Here is a 15,137-nt window from a genome sequence, read left to right as displayed (position 1 = left end):
AGCGGTCAGATGGCAGATGACGTTCAATGCGGAGAAATGTGAAATGATTCAGTTTGGTAGGAAGGAAATAGAGAGAACACAAAAAATAAAGTGTACAATTCTAAAGGTGTGGCATGAGCAGAGGGCCCTGAATGTATATGTGCAGAAATCACTGAAAGTGGCAGGCTAGGTTGAGAGAGTGGTTAAACATACAGTATTCTAGGCTTTATTAATAATAATCTAATCTTTATTAGTGTCACAAGTAGGCTTACACTAACATTGCAATTAAGTTACTGTGACAATCCCTTAGTTGCCACATTCCGGTGCCTGTTCGTGTACACCGAGGGAGAATTCAGAATGTCAAATTCATCTAACAAGCACGTCTTTTGGGACTTGTGGGAGGAAACCGGAGCACCTGGAGGAAAGCCATGCAGACACAGGGAGAATGTGCAGACTCCGCACAGACAGTGACCCAAGCCGGAAATAGAACCCGGGACTCCGGCGCTGTGAAGCAACAGTGCTAACCATTGTGCTACCGCTACTGTGCCGCCTTAAGGGACATAGAGTACAATGCAAGGATGACTCAGCTGGACAATTGTGTCCAGTTCTGGGTGCCAAACTTTAGGAAAGATGTGAAGGCATTAGAGAGGGTGCAGAAAAGGTTACTGAGAATGACCGTGGGAATGGACAACTCCAGTTATGCACATGGGTTGGAAAAGTTTGGTCTCCTTTTCTTGGAGAAGAATGATTGAGAGGAGATATGACAGAGATATCCAAAAGGGTGTGACAGGGTAGATACGGAAAATCTGTTCCCATTGGTAGAAGGATTAAGAACAAGAGGGCATAAATTTAAAGTAATTAACAAAAGAACCATTGACGACATAAGGAAAAACGCCTTCATGCAGCAAGTGATTAGGATCTGGACTGCACTGTCTGAGAGTGTGGTGGAGGCAGGAAGAGGGAATTGGATTGTTTTTTTTTTGTTTTTTTTTAAATTTAGATTACCCAATTATTTTTTCCAATTAAGGGGCAATTTAGCGTGGCCAATCCACCTACTCTGCACATTTTTGGGTTGTGGGGGCGAAACCCACGCAGACACGGGGAGAATGTGCAAACTCCACACGGACGGTGACCCAGAGCAGGGATCGAACCTGGGACCTCAGCGCCGTGAGGCGGTTGTGCTAACCACTAGGCCACCGTGCTGCCCTGGGAATTTGATTGTTAATGGAAAACAAAGAATGTGCTGGGGTACAGGGAGAAAACGGGCGTGGCATGGGGAGTAGGTAAATTTCTCCTACATCGAGCCGTGATAGGCCAAACAGACTCCTCCTGTGTTGTAGCAATTCTGTGGTTGTAAAGTTTGAGAATCTTACCGAAAATACAGTTCATCCAAAATTCTGCCCCTCACATTGAAAGTTGCACCAAGCCCTTCCTTTTCTTTCAACATACATTAAATTAAAAATACTTGTCCTCATTAATCAGCCCATCTCTACATCTGCAACCACCTCCAGCTTATGTGTCAGTGTATGCCATCTGCTATTTCGACTCATTCTTTGCTTCCTCTCCTGCCTACTCTCCAGTTTTGGTAGAAGATCCTTATTTTCTTGGCCCTACACTCTGAAACACTCTGCCTAAATCCTTCTGTTTTGCTAACTCTTTCCCTTCCTTCGATAACTACTTCAAAACTTCCGCTTATGTTTTAGTTGACTTCTCTTAACATTTCTATCACTGCTCTGCGGCTCGATGCTATTAATAGTTCTGCGAAACACATTGGGATATCGTATATTAAATGTTATACAAATGGAGGTTTTTGCGAATAGACAGAAACATATATGAGAACCCCTAAAATTATTTCCTTTAAATCACTTTGTATATTTGGCATTTTGTGTTTAATGTGCAATTGTTTGCAAATATACTTTGTGTTCACTTTTTCCCTTACAAGTTAATTCACAACAAAAGACCCTCATAGAGACAATGGACCAATCGATAATTGGACACCCAACTGGAGACAATGGATCTGTGTGCCCCTGAGCAATGGATTCATAGAAACATAGAAAATAGAAGCAGGAGGAGGCCATTCGGCCCCTCAAACCTGCTCCGCCATTCATTATGATCATGGCTAATCATCAAGTTCAACACCCTGATCCCACCTCCCCCCCCCCCCCATATCCCTTGCTCTCTTTAGCCCCAAGAGCTATAACTAATTCCTTCTTGAAATTACATAACGTTTTGGCCTCAACTACTTTCTGTGGTAGTGAATTCCACAGATTCATCACCCGCTGGGTGAAGAAAGTTCCACTCACCCCAGTCCTAAAAGGTTTACCTCTTGTCCTCAAACTATGACCCCCTCGATCTGGGCTCCCCCACCATCAGGAACATGCTTTCTGAATCTACCCTTTCTGAGCCTATTAGAATTTTAAAAGTTTCTATGAGATCCCCTCTCTTCTAAATGCCAATGAATATAGTTCCAGCCGATTTAGTCTCTCCTCATATGACAGTCCCGCCATCCCAGGAATCAGCCTGGTAAATCTTCGCTGCACTCCCTCCACAGCAAGAACATCCGTCCTCAGATAAGGACACCAAAACTGTACACAATACTCCAGATGTGGCCTCAATTCCCCCATTCCTGACTGTAAGGGGCCTACATTAGTTTTTATTAATATTTTTCTCTTTAATACCTATAGAAACTTTTACAGTCAATTTTTATGTTCTTCGCTTGTTTACTTTCAAATGATAGTTTTCCCTTCTTAATCAATGCCTTAGTCTGCCTTTGCTGAATTGTAAACTGTTCCCAATCCTCGGATCTATTGCTTTTTCTTGCTGATTTGTATGCCTCTTCTTTTAATCTAATACTATCTCTAATTCCCTTATAAGCTACGGTTTGGCCCCAGTTCCCTTGCTTTTCTCACGCCAACTAGGAATAAACAACTTTTGGAATGCGCCTATTTGTTCCTTGAATGCCTGCCATTGCCTGTGGACTGTCCTTCCTTTCAGTAATGTTTCCCAGTCAGTCATTGCCAGCTCATGCCTCATACAATCATAGAACCTCAATATTGAGGTTCAGGACCTTCGTCTCAGAATCAACTACCTCATTATTCACCGTGATACAGAATCTTACCATATTATGGTCACTCATCCCCAAGGGTTCTCTCACAACTAGATTGCTAACTAATTCTTTCTCATTGCACAACACCCAGTGCAAGATGGCCAGTTCCCTTGTTGGTTCCTCAGCATACTGGTCCAGAAAACCATCCCGTATACATTCCAGAAATTCCTTCTCGATTGTACTGTGACTAATTTGAGCCACCCAATCTATATGCAGATTAAAGTCACCCATTATCACAGATGTTCCTTTATCACATGCATCTCTGATTTCCTGCCTCTGCTGTTCCCAACATTACCACTGCAGTTTGATGGTCTGTATGCCACCCCTTCGAATGTTTCTTGCCCCTTAATGTTTCTTAATTCTACCAAGGTACATCATCTATACTAATATCTTTCCATAACAGTGTATCAATATCTTCTTTAATCAACAATACAACTCCAGACCAGGGAGGGGAAATGCAGGGACGAAGGGACAAAAGAGGCCAGAAAGGGAATAGGGCCACAAAGTGCCACGGACAAGGGCCCGAAACAGGGAACCGCTGCAAGCACCCACCCAGTACGGTCTGTGGGTGAAGGGGCCCCCCGGAGTGCAGGGGACTACCCGCGTGGCGGACACACAGTGGACGGCCATGGCGGGTGTCCCCGGGACAAGGGGGAACCCCGGAGCGCAGGGACCCGACCGCATGGGGAGAGCAGTGATAGTGGACATCCTGGACAGCCCCCTAACAAAGGGAAACCCCAGAGGGCAGGGGCGCGTCCACCGGACAAATATGGTTAACCCCACAGGAGCAAGGGGGCAGAAGCCCCCCACCAGAATAGTCACCTGGAACGTAAGGGGACTTAACGGCCCAGTGAAGAGATCTAGAGTCCTCACCCACCTTAGAAACATGAGGGCCGACATAGTCTTCCTCCAAGAGACGCACCTGAGGGAGCAGGACCAACTGCGGGTAAGAAAGGGCTGGGTGGGACAAGCCTATCATTCCTGTTATGGGGCAAGGGCCAGGGGGGTGGCGATCCTGATTGGCAAGAGGACAATGTTTAGGGCGACAAAGACGGTTACGGACCCAGGGGGACGGTATGTCATGGTCAGCGGGGCCCTGGATGGGGCGCCGGTAGTTCTAGTTAACGTGTACGCGCCCAACTGGGACGACACGAGCTTCATCCAAAAGACCATGGCAGAAATCCCGGACATAGCGACGCACCGACTAATCATGGGGGGGGACTTCAACTGTGTACAGGACCCAAAGACGGACAGATCAAACCCCAGAACGGGGAAAACCTCAAACATGGCAAGGGAACTCAGTCACTATATGGAGCAGATGGGAGCAGTGGACCCCTGGAGATTCGCCCACCCGGGGGAGAAAGAATTCTCTTTCTTCTCCCCAGTACACAATGTGTACACCAGAATTGACTTCTTTGTGGTGGGGAAAACGGTGCTTCCAGGGATAGACAAGGTGGAATATTCCGCAATTGTGATATCAGACCACGCCCCACACTACATGGACGTGCGGCTGGAGACGGGAAGGGCCCAGCGCCCCACATGGAGGCTGGACGGTGCCTTACTAGCTGACAAGGCCTTCAGCGAAAGGATAGCGCGGGCCATAGCGGAATACACGGAGAACAACCAAAACGGGGAGGTCTCATCCTCCACGTTCTGGGAAGCGCTTAAGGCCGTACTAAGAGGGGAAATCATTGCCTACAAAGCGCAAAGAGATAGGGAGGAAAGGGTGGCTAGGCAGAAGCTGGTCGACTCCATACTGGAGGTAGACCGTAAATACTCCGAGGCCCCGACCGTAGAGCTCCTGGCGGAGAGAAAAGAATTACAAAGGAACTTTGACCTGCTCTCCACCAGGAAAGCAGTACACCAACTCCGCCAGGCACGCGGGGCCCTGTACGAACACGGAGACAAAGCCAGCCGCCTGTTGGCACACCAGCTGAGAAAGCAGGCAGCCAGCAGGGAAATTGCGCAAATCAGAGGCACGTGGGAAACAGAACCAGAGAGGATTAACGAAACCTTCAAGGCCTTCTACCAAGAGCTATACACCTCGGAGCCCCCAACGGGGAAGGCTGGGATGAACCGGTTTCTTGATGGACTGGACATACCAGTCGTGGGAGAGGGCAGAAAACGGGATCTGGAAGCACCACTAGCACTGGGAGAGATCATGGAGAGCATTAGCTCCATGCAGACGGGGAAGGCGCCGGGACCGGACGGATTCCCGGCGGACTTCTACAAAAAATTTGCGACAGCGCTGGCCCCGCACCTGCGGGAGATGTTCACAGACTCGCTAGCTAGGGGCACACTGCCACCCACGTTAGCACAGGCCTCAATCTCGCTGATACCTAAGAAAGACAAAGACCCAACGGAATGTGGGTCATACAGACCCATATCTCTGCTGAACGCAGACGCCAAAATACTGGCCAAAATCCTAGCCAAAAGGCTAGAAGACTGTGTACCTGAGGTGGTCACAGAGGACCAGACGGGCTTCGTCAAAGGTAGACAGCTTACCGCGAACATCAGGCGCCTGATGAACGTGATAATGACCCCCTCCGGGGAGAGAACACAAGAGGTGATCGTCTCCCTGGACGCAGAAAAGGCCTTCGACAGAGTCGAATGGAAATACCTCATAGAGGTACTGGAGCGGTTCGGGCTTGGAACAGGGTTCACCGCTTGGGTAAAGCTCCTATACAACGCCCCCATGGCGAGTGTACGGACCAACAATACCAACTCCCAATACTTCCAGCTGCACAGGGGCACCAGACAAGGATGCCCACTGTCCCCGCTGCTGTTCGCACTAGCAATCGAACCGCTAGCAATCGCGCTCAGGGCAGCAAAAAATTGGAGGGGGATCCGAAGGGGAGGTAGAGAGCACAGAGTCTCACTCTATGCGGATGATCTGCTCCTCTATATCTCGGACCCACAAAGCAGCATGGACGGAATCATAGCGCTCCTGAAAGAGTTTGGAGCCTTCTCGGGCTACAAACTCAATATGAGCAAAAGTGAGATCTTCCCAGTACACCCGCAAGGGGGGGGGGGGGCAGCACTAAAGGGCCTGCCGTTCAAACAAGCCCGAAATAAATTCCGCTACCTGGGGATCCAAATAGCCCATGACTGGAAAGGGATCCACAAATGGAACCTCACCAGCCTGACGGAGGAAGTTAAAAAGGACCTGCAAAGATGGAACACACTCCCGCTCTCCCTCGCGGGGAGAGTCCAGACGATCAAAATGAACGTACTGCCCAGGTTCCTTTTCCTGTTTAGATCCATTCCGATCTACATCCCCAAGGCCTTTTTCAAAGCGCTGGACAAACATATCATGGCGTTCGTATGGGGGGGGTAAAAATGCTAGGATCCCAAAGAAGGTCATACAAAAAACAAAATCCAGGGGGGGGCTAGCCCTCCCGAATCTACAATTCTACCACTGGGCGGCAACAGCCGAGCGAGTAAGGGGATGGATCCAGGAGCCAGAAGCCGAGTGGGTGCGTGCGGAGGAGGCCTCCTGCATGAGAACCTCCCTCCGGGCCCTCGCCACGGCAGCACTCCCATCCCCACCCAAAAAACACTCCACCAGCCCAGTGGTGACGGCCACCCTCCAATCTTGGAACCAACTGCGGCAGCAATTTGGCCTGTACAAAATGTCGGACAAGGCTCCCATCTGCAACAACCATAGGTTCACACCAGCACTGACTGACGCCACCTTCAAAAGGTGGAGGCAGGACGGGGGGACACTGACAGTCAAGGACCTATACACGGACGACAGGATCGCAACACTGGACGAACTGACAGAGAAATTTCGGCTAGCTGGGGGGAACGAGCTACGGTACCTGCAGCTCAAAAACTTCCTACGAAAGGAGACAAGGACATACCCACAACCGCCACGACAGACACTACTGGAAGACCTACTGGACGCAAGTATCCTACAGAAAGGGAACTGCAGTGACATGTATGACCGACTGGTAGATAGGGACGACACCGTACTGGACGCAACAAGAAGGAAATGGGAGGACGACCTGGGGATGGAGATAGGGTGGGGACTCTGGAGCGAAGCACTGCATAGGGTCAACTCCACCTCCACGTGCGCAAGGCTCAGCCTGACGCAACTAAAAGTGGTACATAGAGCCCACTTAACGAGAAACCGTATGAGTAGGTTCTTCCCGGAGGTGGAGGACAAATGTGAGCGGTGCCAGAGAGGCCCGGCCAACCACGCCCACATGTTCTGGTCTTGCCCCAGACTTGTGGAGTACTGGACAGCCTTCTTCGAGGCTATGTCCAAAGTGGTGGGGGTGAGGGTGGAGCCATGCCCGATAGTGGCGGTCTTCGGGGTTTCAGACCAGCCAGATCTATTCCTGGGGAGGAGGGCGGACGCCCTTGCCTTTGCCTCCCTGATTGCCCGCCGTAGAATCCTGTTTGGCTGGCGGTCAGCAGCACCACCCAGAGCTGCAGACTGGCTGTCCGACCTCTCGGAATCTCTCCAAATGGAGAAAATCAAATTCACCATCCGAGGGTCGGACGACGGCTTCCACAGAACGTGGGAGCCATTCATGCAACTGTTCCGGGACCTGTTTGTGGCCAACGTACAGGAGGAAGAATAGTCGGGTGGCCAAGAACCAGGGGAAAATGGACGGGAATCGGGGGAAGGTAGCCGGGGGGGAGGGAGGGGGGGGGGGGGGGGGCTACGGGCTCGGTATGGGGGTTTGATGGCAAGCCAAGGCCCAAAACCAAACTATAAATAAATGCCTATAAACATGTGCCTCGGCCATATTGGGGAATGTAAAATATGTATGCTGGCTAAAGGGGGCGGCCACAATTATTATTATGAAGATGCTTACCTGTAAATATTCATGTTAAATTTTTGTGTTTTCCTTTCCTTTTTTTTTTTTTTTTCTCTCTCTCTAATAACTTGTAATTTGTCATATATAAAATATGAAAACTCAATAAAAAAACATTAAAAAAAAAAACAATACAACTCCAGCATCTTTTCCTTTCTGTCGGTCCTTCCTAACAACTGAATAACGCTCAATGTTTAGTTCTCATCCTTGGTGACCTTGGAGCCATGTCTCCATAATCCCAACTATATCATACCCCTTTACATATATCTGCGCAAATAATACATTCATTTTATTTCAAATGTTCCGCGCGTTCAGGTACAAAACGTCAAGGCTAGTCCTTTTAACGTACCATGTCCCTTTCCTAATATTTTGTACAGTGTTATTATCTGATACAGCCCTTGATTTCTCTGCCTATCAGTTTTCTTATTCTCCTTTCTGTCTTTTTCCCCCTGGTCTGAATCCTTACATAGGTTCCCAACCCCCTGCCATATTAGTTTAAACCCTCCCCAATTGCTCTAGCAAATACCCTTCCAAGGATATCAGTCCCAGTCCTGCCCAGCTGTAACCCATCCAGTTCGTACAGGTCCCACCTCCCCCAGACCTGGTCCCAATTCCCCAGGAGTCTGAAACCCCCTCCTCGCACCATCTCTTCAGACAAGTATTCATCTGATACACCCTACTATTTCTACTCTAACTAGCAAGTGGGACTGGTAATAATCCTGAAATCACTATCTTTGAGGTCTGACTTCCCAACTTTCTTCCTAACTCCCTATATTCTGCTTTCAGGACCTCATCCCTTTTTTTACCTAGATTGTTGGTACCGATGTGTACCATAACCACTGGCTGTTCACTCTCCCCCTCCTGAATGTCTTGTAACCACTCAAGATACCCTTGACCCGAGCACCAGGGAGGCAACATACCATCCTGGAGTTTCATTTATGGCCACAAAAACAGCAATCTATTCCCCTTACAATCGAATCCCCTATAACTATTGCATTCCCACACTTTTTATTCCTCCCCTCTGTAGCAGAACTAACTGTGGTGCAACGAATTTGGCTGTTGCTGCATTCCCCTGAGAGGTAATTCACCTCAACACTATCCAAAATGTTATATCTGTTTTGCAGGGAAATGGTCATAGGAGATTCCTGCACTGCCTGCCTAACTCTCTTGATCTGCTTGGTGGTTGCCCATTTCCTTCCTGCCTGTGGAATCTGAGCCTGTGGTGTGACCACCACGTGCTATCCACAATGGCACTCAGCCTCGCAGATGTTCCACAGTGTCCCCAGCTGCCGCTCCAGCTCCGAAATGCAAGCTTCCCGGAGCTGTAGCCAGAGACACTTCCTGCACAAGTGCTGGCCCCAGGTGCTGCGAATGTCTCCGGCCTCCCACATGCAGCAAGTGAAACAAACTATGGCTTTGAGTTCTCCTGCCATGACTTACCCATTTCAATTAAAGCTTTGGAAGCTGCTTAATATTAGATTAAATCCAGTTTTCTATGGTGCTGCTTTGCTTGCCCTCGTTACTACCAATTAGAACCCTTCCAGATTTTAAACCACAAAACTTATTTTCAAACTATAATTGATGAAAGTTGTAAAGACTTACCGACCTTGTCCACTACTTACCTTGGAAGTGGCCAGCTTGCCACTCCTTTATATTACTTCACATTACATGTGTCTCCTTTTCTTTCTTTTGTTTTATGTTGTGACACATCATCATCCGACTACCCACTGTGTTGCCCATCCCTTCTGGCATGGTACAACAAATTGAAAAATCACAACTTTCAAGCTGTGAATTGGAACAACAAGACAATGTTACCCATTATGAGTAGCAATCATTAATTTTTACTGATTTTTACTGATACATTCCTGGTATTTTTCTTTTGGTGGTGAATGGGCAACAATTTTTTAAAAGAATTTGAGGTAAAAAAATATGGTAATATCTCAAGATTTACCTACCAAAGACTAGGGGCGTGATTCTGCGACCCCCCCCGCTGGGCCAGAGAATCGCTGTCCTGAAAAGGACCCCTTTATCCTCACTCTCTGCCTTCTGCCAGTCAGCCAATCCTCTATGCATCCAGTACCTTGCCCCTAACATCATAGGCTATTATCTTATTTAGCATCCTCCTGTATGGCACGTTGTCAAAGACCTTCTGGAAATCCAAATACATCACGTCTACTGGTTCTCCTTTCTCTAATTCCGAGTTACCTCCTCAAAGAATTCAAATAGATTTGTCAGTCATGACCTTCCCTTGATGAATCCATGCTGACCCAGTTCTGTTTTACCATAGAATTCTTACAGTATAGAAGGAGGCCAGTAGACCCATCGAGTCTGCACCAATCCTCTGAAAATTAACCCTCCCTAGGCCCACTCCCCCACCCTATCCCTGTATCCTAACCTGTACATCCCAGGATACTGAGGGGTAATTTAGCATGGCCAGTCTGCACATCTTTGGACTGTGGGAGAAAACCGGAACACCTGGAGGAAATCCACGCAGACATGGGGAGAATGTGCAAACTCCTCACAGACAGTCACCCAAGACTGGAATTGAAATCAGGTCCCAGGTGCTGTGAGGCAGCAGTGCTAACCACTGAGCCACCATACCTCCCCATGCACTTCTAAGTACCCCGTAATCTCACTCTTAATAATAGACTCAAAAATCCACAACCGAAGTCAGGCTAACCGGCCTATAACTTCCTGGCTTCTACCTCCCTCCCTTCTTAAACAGGGGTGTTACATTAGTCATTTTCCAATTATCTGGGGTCCTCCCTGCCTCCAGTGTTTCCTGAAAGATCACCACCCATGCCTGGGTGTAATTCATCCAGTCCGGGTGATTTATCCACCTTCAGACCTTTCTGTTTCCCCAACACCTTTTCCTTCGTGATAGCCACTATACTCATAACTGCCCTCTGACTCTCTTGAAATTCACCAACATTATCCCATTCTTCTTAGACTTGAAATAGGTTAAATATGATTTAGAATTGGGGCGATGCAAAATTTCTACTTTGAGCACAATTATGTGATTTATAGGGACACCTATATGGGAAAATCTCTGGCACTGTTTATTGCTTAACCTTTTGGGAACATATGCCCAGGCAGATACTTTGCACAACTGCAAAATTGCATCTAGGCTTTGCATTCCAATAATGTTAATGATATCAATAAATTCACAGTTGTTGTTAATCAACCCACGTTACTACTGATTTGTACTTTTAGCCTATTAGTAGAGGTGGAAGTGCAACGACACAGCACCTGTCACTGCACCTTTCATGAACCAATTAAGAAAATACACACACAATCTTGTAAAATTCAAGACACTGTCTCTCAGACTTTATTTTAAATACATGTATCTACCCACTGTAAAATAAGTAAAATGAGCTTCGAATGATGAAAAAAACTTCTGCTGAATAAATGTGTTGAGGAGGCAGGGAACTATGATTACAAAAAGTAATGATGATCTATATAAAACACAAGTATAGTTTTTTTAAATTGAGAAACCGAAGCAAAGGCTCAAATCCATGGCATGAAGCTCTGGTAAGGTAGAAAACCTTTAGAAGAGTGAGTGGCGATCTCATAGAGACCTGTAAAATTCCAACAGTATTAGACAGGGTAGATTCAGAAAGAATGTTCCCGATTGTGGGGGAGTCCAGAACTAGGGGGTCATAGTTTGGGGATAACGAGTAAACCTTTTAGAATTGAAGTGAAGAGAATTTATTTCACCCAGAGAGTGGTGAATCTGAGGAATTCACTACCACAAAAATGTAATTGAGGCCAAAATGTTGCGTAATTTCAAGAAGGAGTTAGATAACGGTCTTGAGGCTAAAGGGGTCAAGGGGTAAGGGTTGGAGAGGCTGGGTTAGGGTATTGAACTTGATGATCAGCCATGATCATAATGAATGGCGGAGCAGGCATGATGGGCTGAATGGCCTCCTCCTGCTCCCTGTTTCTATCTAAAAGAGGGAAAATGAGATGAATCAACACGTCATTGTTGGGTAAAGTCAATCTTGGGAGGAGGGTAATAAGAAATTTTGTACATTTTGAGGTGTCAAGAAGAAATGAAACTGGGGAACTGAAGAAGTATGGCATATCTGTATTTTTGTCGGAGGAAAAAGAAAGTTTTGTTATTGCAGTCGAGGTGAGTAAGGCCTTGACATAGAGAAGAGGTGAGACAATGATCCTTTAATGGATAATAAGGTACTACAGCTGTGAATGAGTTAAATGCAGCACAGGTGTTTTTTTATTCATGGTTCATCAGCTACCTGCCATCTGTTTTGATCATAGTAGCAAGTTTAAATTTGTGTGTGTTTTTAATAATGTTTTTAACAATCTTTTCCCACGTGTTTGCAGCACATATATTTTGGCAGCTGCCCAAATGTTGTTCATCTCACCCTTGTTGTGATGCCATTGGAAGCTGTGCCACAGTGCTGATCTCGCAATTGCATTTTATGTAATGTCTGGAGGTTTACCCATTGGAGCTGCTTGACCTGTGGAGAAGTTCTCCAGTTTCATACAAGGATGATTTTCCAAAGCTTGTTATGGCGAGCAGAATTTGCAATTATTTCTGAAAGTGCTTGTTAGCACATTCCAGTGGAACTTGAGAATGAGCGACTAGGAGCAATATTTTTTGGTCGAAAGAATGTAAATTTTCAACACATTTATACATATCAATATTACCATTTTGAACCTGCACTCTCGGGATTTTTATGGGTCATGCTAATATTCTGCCACGTCATCTTACGCATATGTCCAGTGTTTGTTCGTGACAGCACTCCAAGCGTGCGTTTCCTCCGGGTGCTCCGGTTTCCTCCCACAAGTCCCGTTACTTGTTCAGTGAGTTGGCCATTCTGAATTCTCCCTCGGTGTACCTGAACAAGAGCCGAAATGTGGCGACTAGGGGATTTTCACAGTAACTTCATTGCAGTGTTAATGTAAGCCTACTTGTGACACTAATAAAGATTATACTTATTATATGTCTCTCTATTACCTATTCATCAAACCTAGTACTCAGACTCTTTAAAGCTTGTTAAGTAATATTCCAAAAAAAAAGTGCTCTATTTGTAAACTTGAATAACCTGAATGATTGGAGGAGCACCTTGGTTTGTTGACCAAGGTGTCACAGTTGTGTAACCTCTTATTAAACTACTGCTATAACCCAGTTTGAAAACTTACCTTTATTCCATGAATTATTTTGTGGTGAGATGTTGTCAAATGCTTGCTCAAAACCGAGATGTTTATTAACCTTTAATTTTACCACTGACATGACTGCATCTAAATTTCAATTTCCTTAGCTCTACATGATTTGTATAATATGCAGTACTGTTGGTTTTCATTATCTTATTAGAAGCTTAAAAAATATCTCGCTGCCAAACTCTAGCCTTTTTCCACAGCAATCTGAACCAAATTGGTTGGTAGTTCAGAGTCAACTTTATTCTGAGTATTCTGAAATGTTCACATTTTCTAACCCTGCTATGGTTTATACGTGACTGCAGCAGATTCCAATGTGACCGAGATCTGGCAAGCCACTCCGTCGTGCCAAACTTCGGGCAATTGGGAAAGGCAATAAACACTGATATTCCCAGTGGCCCACACTTCCGAAGAAAGAAAACGTATGAGAAGAAGATAATGAAAGACAATGCAAACTGTGTTCCATTCTTTCACTATTCTCCAGTGCATTCCATCTGGGAGGAATCAGCATTAACTTGGTGCTGCAGTTAAATTGGCTCAGAATTATCATGGAAATTTTAAAATTAAAGAATGTTAAGGAACACAGTCAGTGAAGTTAAACGATCATGTTTGTAACATGAATAAAGCTATAGAAGGTAATTTTCATTCCTGTATGGTTATTGAGAGATTTTTGTTCGTGTGATCATGATGCTGTGTCAGAGGAGTACGTTGTACTTCTAAATGGGCAGAAGCAGGTCATGGACAGTTTACAGTTACTAATATTACTTATGCTCAATTATTCAGTAAATATTTGTCACAACTTCCTTCATTACCAAAGTAAGGAGGTAAAATGTACAAGACAATAATTTTTGCATGTTATACTACTTTAATAATTAATACCAATGAATCATGTTGGTTTTAATTTGGCATTAGGAATTACTCATATTTATGTTTTATCAAATACACTTCTGAGCTACTAATATCTCACTACCTTTACACACCATGTTGTTGCTCCATTTCTATTTAGTTACATTCCATGCGCACATCATAGAATTATACCATAATGGCCAAAGGTTGGAGGTGGCTACTTGGGCAGGATTTTACCTTTTGCCAGAGTTCCCTCTCAGAGTCACATTAAGTGTCTTAGGATGAGACCTCTGCCCCCATCTGGGAGGGAAGTCTCAGCTCCAAGCGCTGCCAGCCAGTCAGATGGTCAGCAACTACCAGGTCCATCGGGAGCAGTATTCAGTGCTGGAATCGCATCAAGTCACTGGCAAAAAACATTTTTGGAACTGGATGGCAAGGAAGGGTGGGGTGGTATTGGTGCTGGGAGGGGGTTAGGTCACACTGGAAGGCTCTTGCAAAGGGTGTGGGTGCTGGGCTGCGTGTGGCAAGTGGAGAAAGGAACACTGGGGGTAGAGGAGGGGCAGACCTTGTAAGGAGCTTGTAATGTAGGAAAACCTCTATTCCACCAATAACCAGAGAAGTGAGACCTGGCTGCCTTCAAACCTGGCTGCCTTCAAACCTGGCTCCCTCCTCCACCTGCCATGGAACAAATTGTAGTGGGCAGGAAGAGGCCTTTAACTGGCAATTAATTGACCACTTAAAGACCTCATTTGGGCTAAAGGTGGGTGACCACCCTACACCTCTCTGGATGTGTGTAAATTTGTGGGGTCAGGGCAGGCAGGCAGGCGCTGGCAAAGGCAACTATGACATTATGCCAAATTTTATACTGGTCCCACCCCACCTCCCTGGAGAAACATAAAGTTTTACCTAGCATTTATTGTTGGGAACTACATTGTGAGAACAAACTGTCTAAAAATTGTCCCAGATATTGTGGCAAGCTAACACTTGCTCAGTCTAATTATGGATCTTGTGCGGGAATTTACAGCTATTGAAAACCCACAATGGCTTGGTATCTGCCACACAGGGGATCTGGACCTGAGTGAGCAAGGCAACCAACTGTATATCTCCCGCGCCAACCAGATTGAAGAATCCTTAGTGAGATACACGGATTCTGAATCAGGAAGTGCAAGTTAAAGTAATGTATTTAAGGCCAAACCACA

This window comes from Scyliorhinus canicula, chromosome 21 (genome assembly GCF_902713615.1).
Source record: "Scyliorhinus canicula chromosome 21, sScyCan1.1, whole genome shotgun sequence".
In the NCBI taxonomy this organism is placed as follows: Eukaryota; Metazoa; Chordata; class Chondrichthyes; order Carcharhiniformes; family Scyliorhinidae; genus Scyliorhinus; species Scyliorhinus canicula.
This window is presented reverse-complemented; position numbering follows the sequence as displayed.